At 52.4% G+C, this 12,192-nt stretch overlaps 1 long non-coding RNA gene across 1 annotated transcript; it reads left to right on the top strand.

Moving 5' to 3' along the window:
- The first annotated feature begins 9,049 nt into the window (after positions 1–9,049).
- On the top strand, positions 9,050–11,860 carry LOC121041874 (uncharacterized). The gene is made up of 2 exons (XR_005795878.1): positions 9,050–9,558; positions 10,676–11,860. It is a non-coding gene; the product is annotated as an uncharacterized LOC121041874 (long non-coding RNA).
- Positions 11,861–12,192: the final 332 nt, after the last annotated feature.

Raw genomic sequence — 12,192 nt, 5'->3', positions numbered from 1 at the left:
ACCCATTGGCTAAGGCCGAGGGCCCAAGGGAGGTGGACTCCTCGTGGGAGTCGGGGCACTGCAGAGGACAGCCTGGCTGCCAGTGGGGAGGGCTCAGTGTTGGAAGCAGACATGGAGCCAGTCGTCAGGGAAGGGCTAGAGAGCTGGACATCTTTGACCTGAGTTACCTGGGTAAACTCTCTACATCCCAGGAGACAGGTGTAGACAAAGCTACCAGGATGTTCAGAGGAAGGAGAGCTCAGACCCAAGTGGAAAAATCCAGGAATTCTTCCTGGAGGAGGTAGCATGTGGCAACTTTGGAAAGATGCACTGGGGACTAAAGGAGAGGGTAGGACACTCTGGGGAAAAGAACAGACATAAGGAGAGGATAGGACATGGGAAAGGATGACATAGTTCACCTGGAGTGGGACAGGAAAGAAAGAAGAGAGTAAAAACTGAGGCCATATGAGCAACCAAACCGGGACCTTATGCCCTGCCCTGGCCAGGAGTTTGATATTTACTCTGTTTAACAGAGGGGCCACAGGATGAGATTTTGAGCAGAGGAGTAGTGCTCTCCACATGTATTAGCAAGAAGGGTGGCCCAGGAAATTGTGCAGGCCCAGGTGTCCCAGGCAGGCCCCAGGAAGGTTTGGGCCGACTTTGCCTTTGTTTTAAATGGCCCCACCTCCCTGTCTGCGATTTTATCAGGGGCTGAGAGTCAGGGAAGGTCTGCATTCTCTGTATCACAAGCCTGTCACACATGCTCTGTGATCCACTCCCAAGACACAGGCACACTCACACAGACATCCACACAAACTCACTCTTCAGAGAGCCAGGCAGGGAGCCCAGCCTGTTCCCCGCGTGCATGGACCACGATGGCCACCAGAGGGCGCCTCTGGCATCCCAGCAAAGAGCCTGAGACTGGGCTTCACCAGCCCCAGGCTGAAGGGGCCTTATAGACCAACAAGTCCTCCTGTCTCGTTTTACATGTGGGGAAACCGAGGCTCAGACAGCGCGGCGGGGACATAGTCAAGGTGAACGGAGGAGAGAGTAGCCACCTCAACAATTGGATGTGAACAGATGGCCTTTAAACTGCAATTTGCAAGCCGACAGAATTAAGACAGAGAGAAGCACCCCCTGCCCCCACCAGCGCACACAGATTCTCACGGCCACTAATCCGGAAAGGGTTTCCCTCAGCACCTGTCTCAACGCCTGCCTGGCCACCGTTAGACGGTCCCTCTTTTGGATTAAAATACCCATGTCCTGCCAATCTCTGTATAAATGTATACGCCCCTCTAAGGGTGACAGATGGCATCCTTGGGCCCTGAAGTGGGAGGTCTGCCCTGGATCCTGGGGTCCTGGCTGCAGCCCCGGGGACCCACTGCAACCTAGGAGTGGGAAGGTCCACCTCCCCCTCTCAGGATGTTGCCTTGCTTCTCCCCATTTCTGGACCACCCCGTCTCTACCTCTCCTGGTAATGAGATCCCATTCACCCTTCAACTTTTTCTGTAGCTCCCACTGGAAACCTTCTTATGTCTCTCCACCCTCTTCTCCATTGCTCTCGGGACCCACCTCTGCCAGGCCTCTACCCACCCCGATTCAGATGTGTCCCTGTTCTCGTGTTTCAGCCTCTAGCAGCCCCTCAAGGGCCGGGACTGTGAGTCCCTCATCGGCATACCCGGTGCCCGCTCAGATCCTCCCCGGATCCCCCCACCGCCAGCTGCTTCTCCCCACGGCTCTTTGATGGAGGGGGACAGCATGGTCCCCCTGAAATCAGGAGACCTGTTTTAGTCGCTGCTCCGCCACCAGCTGGTATGGTTAAATCCCACCCCCACCCCCATCTCTGAGGTCCTCCTACACTCATTCTGCCCACGAGAGGAATTGGCCTAGACACGTCTGGGATCCGTTCACACTCATATGTTCTGAGTGAATCTAAGGTTTAACTTACAGTGGCCCTTCAGAGAAATTTCAGGTCCTCCTGGCAGAAAATTTCCAAGGCCTAGAGTGTGGACCTCCCACCATTGTGGGACTGCCAACTCCCATTCCTTGGACTATCTTCTATAAACAGCAGGGGACAGGAGCTCCTCAGTATGTGGGAGAGAGAATTACACACATGTGTTTGGACTAGTGCAGCAGTGAGGCTGCCGGTGCAGACAATGCTCTCAAATTCCGACCACAAAGGGTAGAGGTGTTTCCTTTCCAAGGATTCCTAATTTTTCTATGCTTGGAAAGCCTTTGAGATGCTATAGAATCTGCTTTAATGCTGGACCTCGAATGGTAACAGGCAAGAGTCCTCAAATTTCACTTGTCAGCGTCTGTGCCTCAGACTGGCTTGGCCTTTAAAGCCCCGAACATTCATGTTACCCAAGCCCCCAACTCTCTCTGGTAATAACGATAACGACGATGTCTAACACTCACTGGGTGCTTGCCGCGCAGAGAACGACAATGAACCCTCGCAGGGAACTTACGAAGTAGGCAGGGGGCACTTCACCACTCCTCCGCTTTACGGATGAGGGCACAAAGGAAGAGACTTAGCGAAGCTAGGACATGATACATTCATTTCATGGCATATTGTGTGATCAGTTAAAATTACGACGATGTGTTGGTTCAATGCCATGAGGAAATATGTATGCTATAATGTTAAGGGGGGGTACATGTATATGTATGTAAAAATACACATATAGATATGTAGACAATAGATATATAAAAATAAAATGTAAATTAAAGAAGAAAGGTGAATGGAAAGACACCAAAGCGTTCACAGTGGTTTCCTCTGGGTCACAGGTTATTTGTTTTCTTCTTCGTATCTCCCTGTAATTTCCACATTTTCTACAATAAGCAGACGTTCTTTTGAATCGTGAAACGAGGGGCGCCCGGGTGGCTCAACGGTGAGCGTCCGACTGTTGATTTCGGCTCAGGTCATGGTCTCCTGGTTGGTGAGATCGAGCCCCGCATGGGGCTCTGCGCTAACAGCGTGAGGAGCCTACGTGGGGTTCTCTCTCTCCCTCCCTCTCTCTCTCTCTGCCCCTCCACCACTCATGCGTGTGCATTCTCTCTTCCTCTCTAAGTAAATAAATAAACATTTAAAAAGTAAAATAAATCATGAAATGAAACAGGCATCATATATTTTCTGGGAGCACTTTAAAGACTAGCACTTCTGACCTGAATTGGATCTGAAGAGAAGGCAAAGGACAAAGAAACTTTGATCCTAGAGGTGCTTTTCCAAGCCCCTCTCTGACTTGGTTTCCCAGGCCAAAGGCAATTTTATCTTCACAAGATTCATTGATTCATTCATTCATTCATTCCCTCACTCTTCACTTCCTCATGCATCTGGGGCTCGGCTCGTAGGGAGAGATACAAAGATAATCAGGCTCATTTCTGGGCCTTGCTGAGCTCGGACTGGGAGATGTGAATGGCCTGAGAGGGGCAAGACAGGGGAAGGGTGGTCACTGGGCAGCAGAACAGGGGGCAGGGGGGCAGGAAAGACAGCACAGGGAGGGGTTGGGGTAGAGAGCATCCAAGATCGGAACCAGGTTCTAGCTTGGGCAGCGCGTGATGGTGGGGCCCCCTTCAGGGACACTCTAGTCACAGCTGGATCTCCAGCTGGATCTCATTCAGATGAATGAGCCACTGGGCTTGAGATGAATGAATGAATGGATGGATGGATGAACAAAAAAGGCGAATGACCAACTGAGGAAATACCTGAACCTTTATCACAGACAAGGGATTAATGTCTCCAATTTATAAAGAACTTCTGAAAGCGGAAAGGAGAGAACCGACGACCTCTTAGAAAAACGGGCTAAAAATACTACCGAACAATCCACGGGAACAGAAAGCGCAAATGGCCCTGAACCGTATGAAGGATGATTAACATGCTCACATAAAAGAAATGCAAATTGAAACTACTCCGAGATACCACGTCCCACCTATCAGATTGGCAAAAATCCAGAAGTTTGGCAGCGCGTTCCGCAGGGGAGGCTGCGGGGAAACCACTCCTCTCCTACGCAGCTGGTGGGAGCCTGCCGTGGGGGGTAATCCCTCTGCAGGGGCATTTGGCAAAAGCGAGCGACACTGCGTGCATTGAGCCTGTGACTCAGGAATCCCAAGGCTGTAAATCAACTCTGGCAGGTGTCCTGAAAGACGCAAGCAGAAGGCTGTTTACCGCGATTCTATTCGTAACGGCAAAAGACAGGAGGCGAGGAAGATGTCCGTCGGCGGAGGACTGTGGTCATCAGCCCAGTGGAGGAGTCTGGCTGTGAAGTAGCACAGGGGCGATGCAGACGGACACCTGCGGGCGAGATCGCGGGCGAGATGCACCGTGAACGAAGCAAGGTGGATGGAAGTGTGACTGTGTGTTAATGTGGTAACATTCATCTGAGAAAAGGAGGGAGGGATGTGACTATATATGCATAGACACACGTACGATATACAATATGCATGTAGACATCAATGTAAGGAAGAAAGCATAATTAAAATATATATGACATTCTTTTAAAAAAAAATTTTTTTTTGATGTTTATTTATTTTTGAGAGAGAGAGAGAGACAGAGCATGAACAGGGGAGGGGCAGAGAGAGAGGGAGACACAGAATCCGAGGCAGGCTCCAGGCTCTGAGCTGTCAGCACAGAGCCCGACGCGGGGCTGGAACTCACCAACCGTGAGATCATGACCTGAGCCGAAGTCGGACGCTCAACTGACTGAGCCACCCAGGCGCCCCTAAAAATTATGACATTCTTAAGGCAAAATCGGGGCAACGTGTGCGCTGGCTAGATATTTGAGGATATTAAGTATGATGATGTTAGGTGTGATAGGGTATCTCGGCTTTAAAGAAAAAGAATCCTTATCTTTTAGAGACAATATTGAACATTGTGAATAAAACAATAAGACCATCTGGAATTTGCTTCAGATATCATTTGGTCAGTGTTGGGCAGAGCCGAGAGCCGCCTCCCCCTCCCCATTGACTGAGGCGCTGCTCTGAGGGTCCTGATCCCAGCGTGTGAGGGGACATGGGGGGGGGGGGGGGGGGACATAGAACCTTCCCTGGAGAACCTTTAACCTAATCGCACTCCAAAGAGTTCCCTGGTGGTGGAAACCCAGACTCATTCTTGTGGGTCTTAAGCTTGACCACCTCTGTAATGTTCTAGCTGAGCCTCTCTAAAGTCCTCGTTTCTTGAAGATAAAGTCACAAAAAGCAAATGTGTTTAAACTATGGCTATGTGAAGGAAGGAGAGACAAGGTGGGTCCAAACTTGTGAGGGGAAGGCCCAGATGGGGAAACGGCCAGAGGTTTGGGGTTACAAAGGGGAAAAACACTTTTCAAGAAAAACTTTCTCAATGACCCAGCAGGGCGATTCAATGGCATTGACAGACTGTAGGGGGCGCTAGAAGAACATAAGGATCCATGGGTGGCAGCAACAGAGCAACTCAAGCCTCGGGGAAGATTTTGGAAGTTCTGAAAGTCTCCCAAAGACATGTATGGCACTTCATCTGTAAAACCAAACGGTGGCCATACCTGCCTCCCGTGGTTATTAGCGTGATCACATAGATGAAGCAATACAAAGGAGTTACGTGCCAAAAAGAAGCCAGGACAACCAAATATCAGTGGGTCGTTAGACATGTCTCTGTGCTAAGCCCGCTCTTACAATGTAGAAGAAGGGGCACTCGGGTTCAGAGAACTCTCATTTCAATTCTGTCTGCACTACTGCAGGGCTGTGTGGCCTTGGGTAGGTCACGAGTACCAGTTTCCACATCTGCAAAATGGGCACAGCACCTCACACTGTTGCTGAGGATTCAAGGAGAGAAATTTGTTGATGTGTCTGATACCCCCCAAGCACAGGCCTTGGGAGGGCTCAGTGAGACCTCGGTGAGACCCAATAGGGTCAGGGGCCCTCCTCTCTTAAAAGAGCTGCTTGGGGCGCCTGGGTGGCTCAGTCGAATTAAGCGGCCGACTTCGGCTCAGGTCATGATCTCACAGTTGGTGAGTTTGAGCCCCGCGTTGGGCTCTGTGCTGACAGCTCAGAGCCTGGAGCCTGCTTCAGATTCTGTGTCTCTCTCTCTCTCTGGCCCTCCCCCACTTGCGCTCTGTCTCTCTCTGAAATAAACATTAAAACAACAAAAAAAGGCTACTTGAAGGACAGGAAGGTGAGCTGGCCTCTGGGTCCCATGGTGGGGAAGCTGCCAGGAGCTCCAGGCTTTGGGGGGACTCTGAGAGAGCAGACTGACTACAGTCTGGATTATGTTGGCAGAGTTGGGCCTCAACCCCGGGTTGGGGCAGTGCTCAAAAACCATGGGCACCAGTGCTTGGCATTGGCCTGGTTATGCTTCCTACAAACTAGGGGACCCTAGTCAAGTGGTTTTCTCTATACCTCGCTTTCCTCTTCCATAAAGTGGGCGATACTATGCCTGTCTCACAGGGTTCAATGTGTGTCTGCAGCTGGGTCAGTAGTTAGCATGTCCCCAGCAGCCTCTCCCCAAGTCCAGCTTTGCCCCCCCCCCCCCACAGTGCCTCCCACTGCAGGGAGACTTTGGGGGTACAGAATCTGAGAGTGGGGAGAAGGTAGAAGCCTTACATAATGAATTAGTTCCTTTCTCCAGGCCAGGGAGGGGAAGGGACCTAACCAAAGTCTCCCAGGAAACTGGAGGCAGAGCCAGGCTGCTTCCTGGAGGGGGTGGCATTCTGGAAAGCAAAGAGCGTCCTTGCACTTATTAGGGATTTGGTGTCTGCGTCGTGTCCTTGAACCTCATTCTAGGACTTCCAGTATGTTTCCCTTACCTTCGCCTACAGCGCCTGCATTTCCTGAGTTCCCAGGGAGTAGTGTCTTTGAGGACCTGGGGAGCCTTTATGCCAGACACCGGACAGTCCTGTCATCAAGGGAACAAAAAAGGGGAAGTATCAAGCTGTGGTAAGGTCTGGGAGAAAGCAGGAGCTTCTAATGGAAAGTCAAGGCCAGTGTCCCAAGACCCCAACCTGAGGAGCATCCTGCTAGGAGAGTGCACAGACCCTCAGAAGACTCATCCCAGGGGAGGAAAAGCTAGAAAGCTTTAGGAGAAATCATCCTAAGATCAGGGAACCGACCGCACAGCAATGGGCCCAATAGGGTCAGGGGCCCTCCTCTCTTAAAAGAGCTGCTTGGGGCGCCTGGGTGGCTCAGTCGAATTAAGCGGCCGACTTCGGCTCAGGTCATGATCTCACAGTTGGTGAGTTCGAGCCCCGCGTTGGGCTCTGTGCTGACAGCTCAGAGCCTGGAGCCTGCTTCAGATTCTGTGTGTCTCTCTCTCTCTGGCCCTCCCCCACTTGCGCTCTGTCTCTCTCTGAAATAAACATTAAAACAACAAAAAAAGAGCCACTTGAAGTCTTTGGGTAAATTCCTGGTGGCTGCAGCCACCTTCAAAATACCTTTCAGTGACACTGACATATTTATGGGTGAGATAATATGATATCTGGAATTTGGTTGGAAAGAATCCATTTGCCAGGAGGGCTGAAAGGTTTTTCATGAAACAAAATGGGCCATGAGCTAATGATGCTTGAAGAGGGTGATGGGGACATGGGAGTTCCTTGTACTACTCTCTTTACTTTTGTACACTTTTGACGTTTTCCATAACAAAAAGTTCAGATGTCCAGAATCAGCCATTTGTCTCCAACTTGATGCTCACTGCCCTGGTACCCTGGCCTGGATGGCTGTGATAACCTCACAGGTCAGCCCGCTTTTTCGCGGTGCCCCTCCAGCCTATTCTCAACACGGCCACCAGAGGGAGCCTGCCACACCGTGAGAGTCCCCAGCTCAAACCCTCCAGTGTGGCCCCATCTCACTCAAAGTACCAGCCCTCAACTGGGCACTCCATCTGCCCCGTGTTACTTCTCAGGCTCTTCTCCAGCTGTGGTGGACTGTCTTCAAGTCTCCCACAGTCTTCTCCATGACCCTTAGGGCCCTATGTGCTGGGAGTGTCCGGGGGAGGTCTGACTTGACCAGACCTCATCCACCCCTCGCCATAGTGAAACTTTATAATATTGCATGGCACATAATTGTACTTAAAACAATTTATTTGTTGTTTATCTGAAACTGAAGCTTAACTGGACATCCTGTTTTAGATCAGGCAACCCATCCTTAACAGTCAATGAGCTCCTACAAAAGAACTATATCATCATCTTAACATCCCCAATGCCCAGCACGCAAAAGGAGGTGACCCTCCTAGCAGTCACTAAAAAAGCGCCCTCTGGGCTGATGCAGTCCCTTGGCCAGTTGCGAGGAGTTCAGGTCTGCTTTCTTCAGTGGCAAAGTGTCCTTTTGTAGTGCACAACCTGCCCAACCGTTCATGGCAGTCTTACCAGAGGCCAGAGAGGCAGGTGCTTCTGGAACGACAGAGGCTGAACCCCCCCTCCCAGCTTCTCTCCCCAGCAGTGGGCAGGGACTGGGAGGGAGTGACCATGACCATGCCAAGGTCTAGACTGGCAGCCCCTCTGGGTGTTTTTGGATTTGGGCCCATCTGGGATGGTCTGAATCCTCACAGCACCCCGTGCGGGTGGGTAAAGGGGGCCCATGCCAGGCGCCAGCTGCCCCCATGGCCTGAGGGTGCCCACTTGAACCATTCCAAGTAAACATTTGACCAGCCCGGCCCCGGCCATCATCCCACGCCAACACTTGGCCCTTGTTCCCAGACAGGCCCCTCTGTGTCCCGTCCTTTGTGGCTGACATTTCAGCTGGGCCCTGGAGGGGCTGGGGTGACCCCGTGCCCCATCCGCATTCTGCAGAAAGGCCCTAGGGAGGTGGTCCCTGTGAGGCAGGCACTCGGCGGGGGAGTCCCAGCAGACGAGCCGTCGCCAGGCTGGGCCAGCCACCCCCTTGAATGCCCCACGTGGGCCGCAGGCCTGTGGAGCCCATGGGGCCGCCAGGCCTGTGGAGCCATGGGGCCGCCAGCTGACTCGGCTGCTTTGTTCCAGGCCTGGAGTGGTCTGAGCACAGCTGAGGACTGTGGCTCCTTCTTTGCTGAGAAGCCGCAGATAACGCAGGCGACAGGGCCTGATAAAGCGTCTGTCAGAGGCTTCCTCCCAGACAGGCCCCGCTGTTCCCGCCGGCCCCAAGGGCCCCTGTAGCCCAAGCCTGTCTCCAGAGGTCAGCCCCTCTCTGGGGTCTCAGCCTTCCTGCCAGAGGCTGAGGAACAGGCTGGCAGACCCCTCCCCACTCATATCTTCAGTCTGACTCTTGAAAGTTCCTAAGGCCTCTGGGCCCAAGAACAGAATAAATTAATCCTCTGATTTATTCCCATGAAGAGAATGTCAAGGAATGTGACTCTCTCGATGGAATTCCAGACTGTGGCTCCTGAGGATATAGGGGGGATGGGGTTGGGGGGGGGCACTGGAATCTCTTCCTAGAGCCCTTCAAATGACATCCTGGGTCATCTCTTTCATGTCACAAAAGTCCACTCTATGACAGGCTGTATGATGGGTGTAGGGGGCACAGGAGTAAAGACATGGCTCGTGACCATAGGAGCTTCCAGAAAGAGGGTACAGGAAGATCCACCCCACGCTGACCCACGTGGGCCTGCACCCCAGGCCTACAAAGGAGCCTGGCCTGGAGTAGGAGGTGTATAAGGGGGCACCTAGGCAGCCTTGGGGGTATTGGGGTCCTGAGGTGAGACTCGATGTTGAAGGGCAGGAGAGTGGAGACCCGAGGCGCCCATGAGCAAGGAGTCTCCAGTCCTATGGAGGCCCTGCCCTGGGGAGGATCAGATGATGGGGTTCACAGTACCCGGCAGAGATGGGGTTCACAGTACCCGGCACAGTACCCGGCAGATGGGGTTCACAGTACCCACTCCATGCCAAGCTGATAACAAAAGTACTTCCCCATTATTAATACGGAGTCCTTCCTCTTCAGAGCAGGAGGCCACACAGGAGGCCACTCCTAGCTTTTGCTCAGGAGGAGCCCAGTCCCCATGAGCATGAGAGGGAAGCTTGGCTGGTGGCGCAGGTGGCCCAGGCATTCAGCCTCCTGTCCTTGTCTCTGCTTGCCTGGCTCGGCTGCAGACTTCCTGTGTGGCTTTGGAGAAGTCAACTGCCCTCTCTGGGCTTGGCGCAGGGTGGAAGGGTGGAAGTGGGGTAGCCGTCCCCAGCCAGTTGATCCTGGGGGCACTTGGATGTGGGTGAATGGGATATAGGGGGCTGGGGCCCTGCCGCTACCTTGCAGGGTGGCCCTGGGGTCCTCATGCCATGCTCTGGGGACTCTTGCTCATCTCAAAGGGAGGGGGTAGCTCTCAATGCTGTGTCACAGGCTCCAGGCCTGGAAAGCTGAGCATTTCTCACTCCGAGTCTCTACCACACAATAAACCTGGGGACCTGACCTGCAGCTAGTTGCCACATTCCATAATGATAAAGACTATCATTTTCTCGTCGTGAAGCAAAGCAACAGAAAAAAACAAACTAAAAGGCAAAAAGCAAAAAGAATTGCAATCCCATTCTGTTTCTCAGCTGTCCCCCACAGCATCATCCGGCCCTAAGGGACGTTTGGTCCCTGTTAGGACAGACGAGGCAGGGACCTGGGCACCAGAGGGCATTCCTTGTCCTGAAGAAAGCACTGGGGAAGTAGGGAATGTTCCCCGGCGCCTATCCTGAGACAGGCATGACTACATTCTCGCTCTCTTGCTCTTCACCAGCTCTCTAGGCGGTATAGGACTTTTTTTCTTTTTACCTTTTTATTGAAATAGAATATACATATAGCACCATGCACACCGACCTCAAATTCTTCATGGAACCCGAGTTCAATGACCTTTTACATATGCATAAACCTGTGTGACACCAACCAGATCATGATGCAAAGCACTTCCACCATGCTAGAAGTTTCCCTGAAGCTCCCTTGCAGTCAGCGTCCCGCACGGGTAACTGCCATCCAGCCTCTCTCACTGAAGATTGGCTCCGCCTGTTCCTGAACTTACTAACGGAATAACATGTACTCGTTCTTTGCGCCTGGCTTCTTTCACCCAACGAAACGCCAGATTCATCCACGTTGTGGCATCTATCGATGGTTTACATTGTTGTTGTGGGATGTGCCAGGGCACAATGATACCATACCTTTTCCAGCCACTCTTCTACGGAGGGACATTGGGGCTGATTCCCTTTGGGGCTATTGTGACCAACCCCCTAGGAACTCCTAGTGCCTTTAGGACACGCGCGTTTATTTCCCTTGGCTATGTGCCTAGGAGTGTGCCTGCTAGGTCAGAGGGTGGGCATATACTTGTTGTCACAGCTATTTAGGCGGTAGGTAGATGGAGTCCCATTTTACAGATGGGGAGACGGAGGTTCAGAGAATTTAAGCAGCTGATCCAAGCTCGTGCAATTACCAAGTAGTGAGGACTGGTCTGGAATCCGGGGGTTGTTCTGACTCCAAATTCTTTTTCAGGAGAGGTCAGCGTGCCTGCCAATCTTTCCAGTTCTGCTTTCTAGAACAGGTAAAGGAGGTGCCAGGGTGGAGGGAACCAAATAGAAGGGGAGAGAAAGGGGTGACTCTGATGGGCTACTTTGTAAATGGCTGCTGGGGATGTCCAGGCTGTCTTCGGAGGGCACAGCTCCACCCCGAGGCAGACACAGAATAAGTGGGGCGACTGTGGAGTCACAAAGGCAGCCACAGCCCACCCCCTCTGCTCCCCAGTCTCATTGCCTCCCTCTCCCTCCCCATCACTCAGCCGCATGGTATTCCTTGCTCTTTCCTGAAAATGCCAAGCATACCCTGCTTCGCGGCCTTTCCACCTCAGCTCCCTCTTTCAGAACCGGACGACCACATGGCGCAGCCCCCCCTTGGTTGTGGTCTCTGCTCAGTCACCCAACCTAAGAGAGCGCCCCCATCGCAGGCTGTCCCCTTTTTTAAACTCTATCTTAACTCCCATCTGACCTAACAGCTTGTGTATATTTGCTTTTTTGGGCCTGCCTTCCATCATAGAATGTGAGCTCTATGAGAGAGCCAGGCCTCACCACCTTGTTTTCTGCTCTACCTTCAATGTGCTGAGCAGTCCCGGCACCCAAAAGGCTCTCTGGAAATACTTAGTGAATGAATGAATGAATGAATGAGAAGCCACTAGTGGAGCAGCTAGTGGCAAAAATCGCAGGCCGAGAGGGTATTGTGGGTGCAGATGCAGAGGCTGATGTGCAAGTTCTGAAATAAGGCTCCCAACAGGGCATTGGTCAAGAACCCCTGAGCAGGGTGAGGCAGAACCCAGTCCGATCGTGG

This window comes from Herpailurus yagouaroundi, unplaced genomic scaffold, assembly GCF_014898765.1.
Source record: "Herpailurus yagouaroundi ecotype Mexico unplaced genomic scaffold, PumYag 184, whole genome shotgun sequence".
In the NCBI taxonomy this organism is placed as follows: Eukaryota; Metazoa; Chordata; class Mammalia; order Carnivora; family Felidae; genus Herpailurus; species Herpailurus yagouaroundi.
Note: the sequence above shows the minus strand (reverse complement) of the source record. Positions and strands in the feature narration are given on the sequence as shown.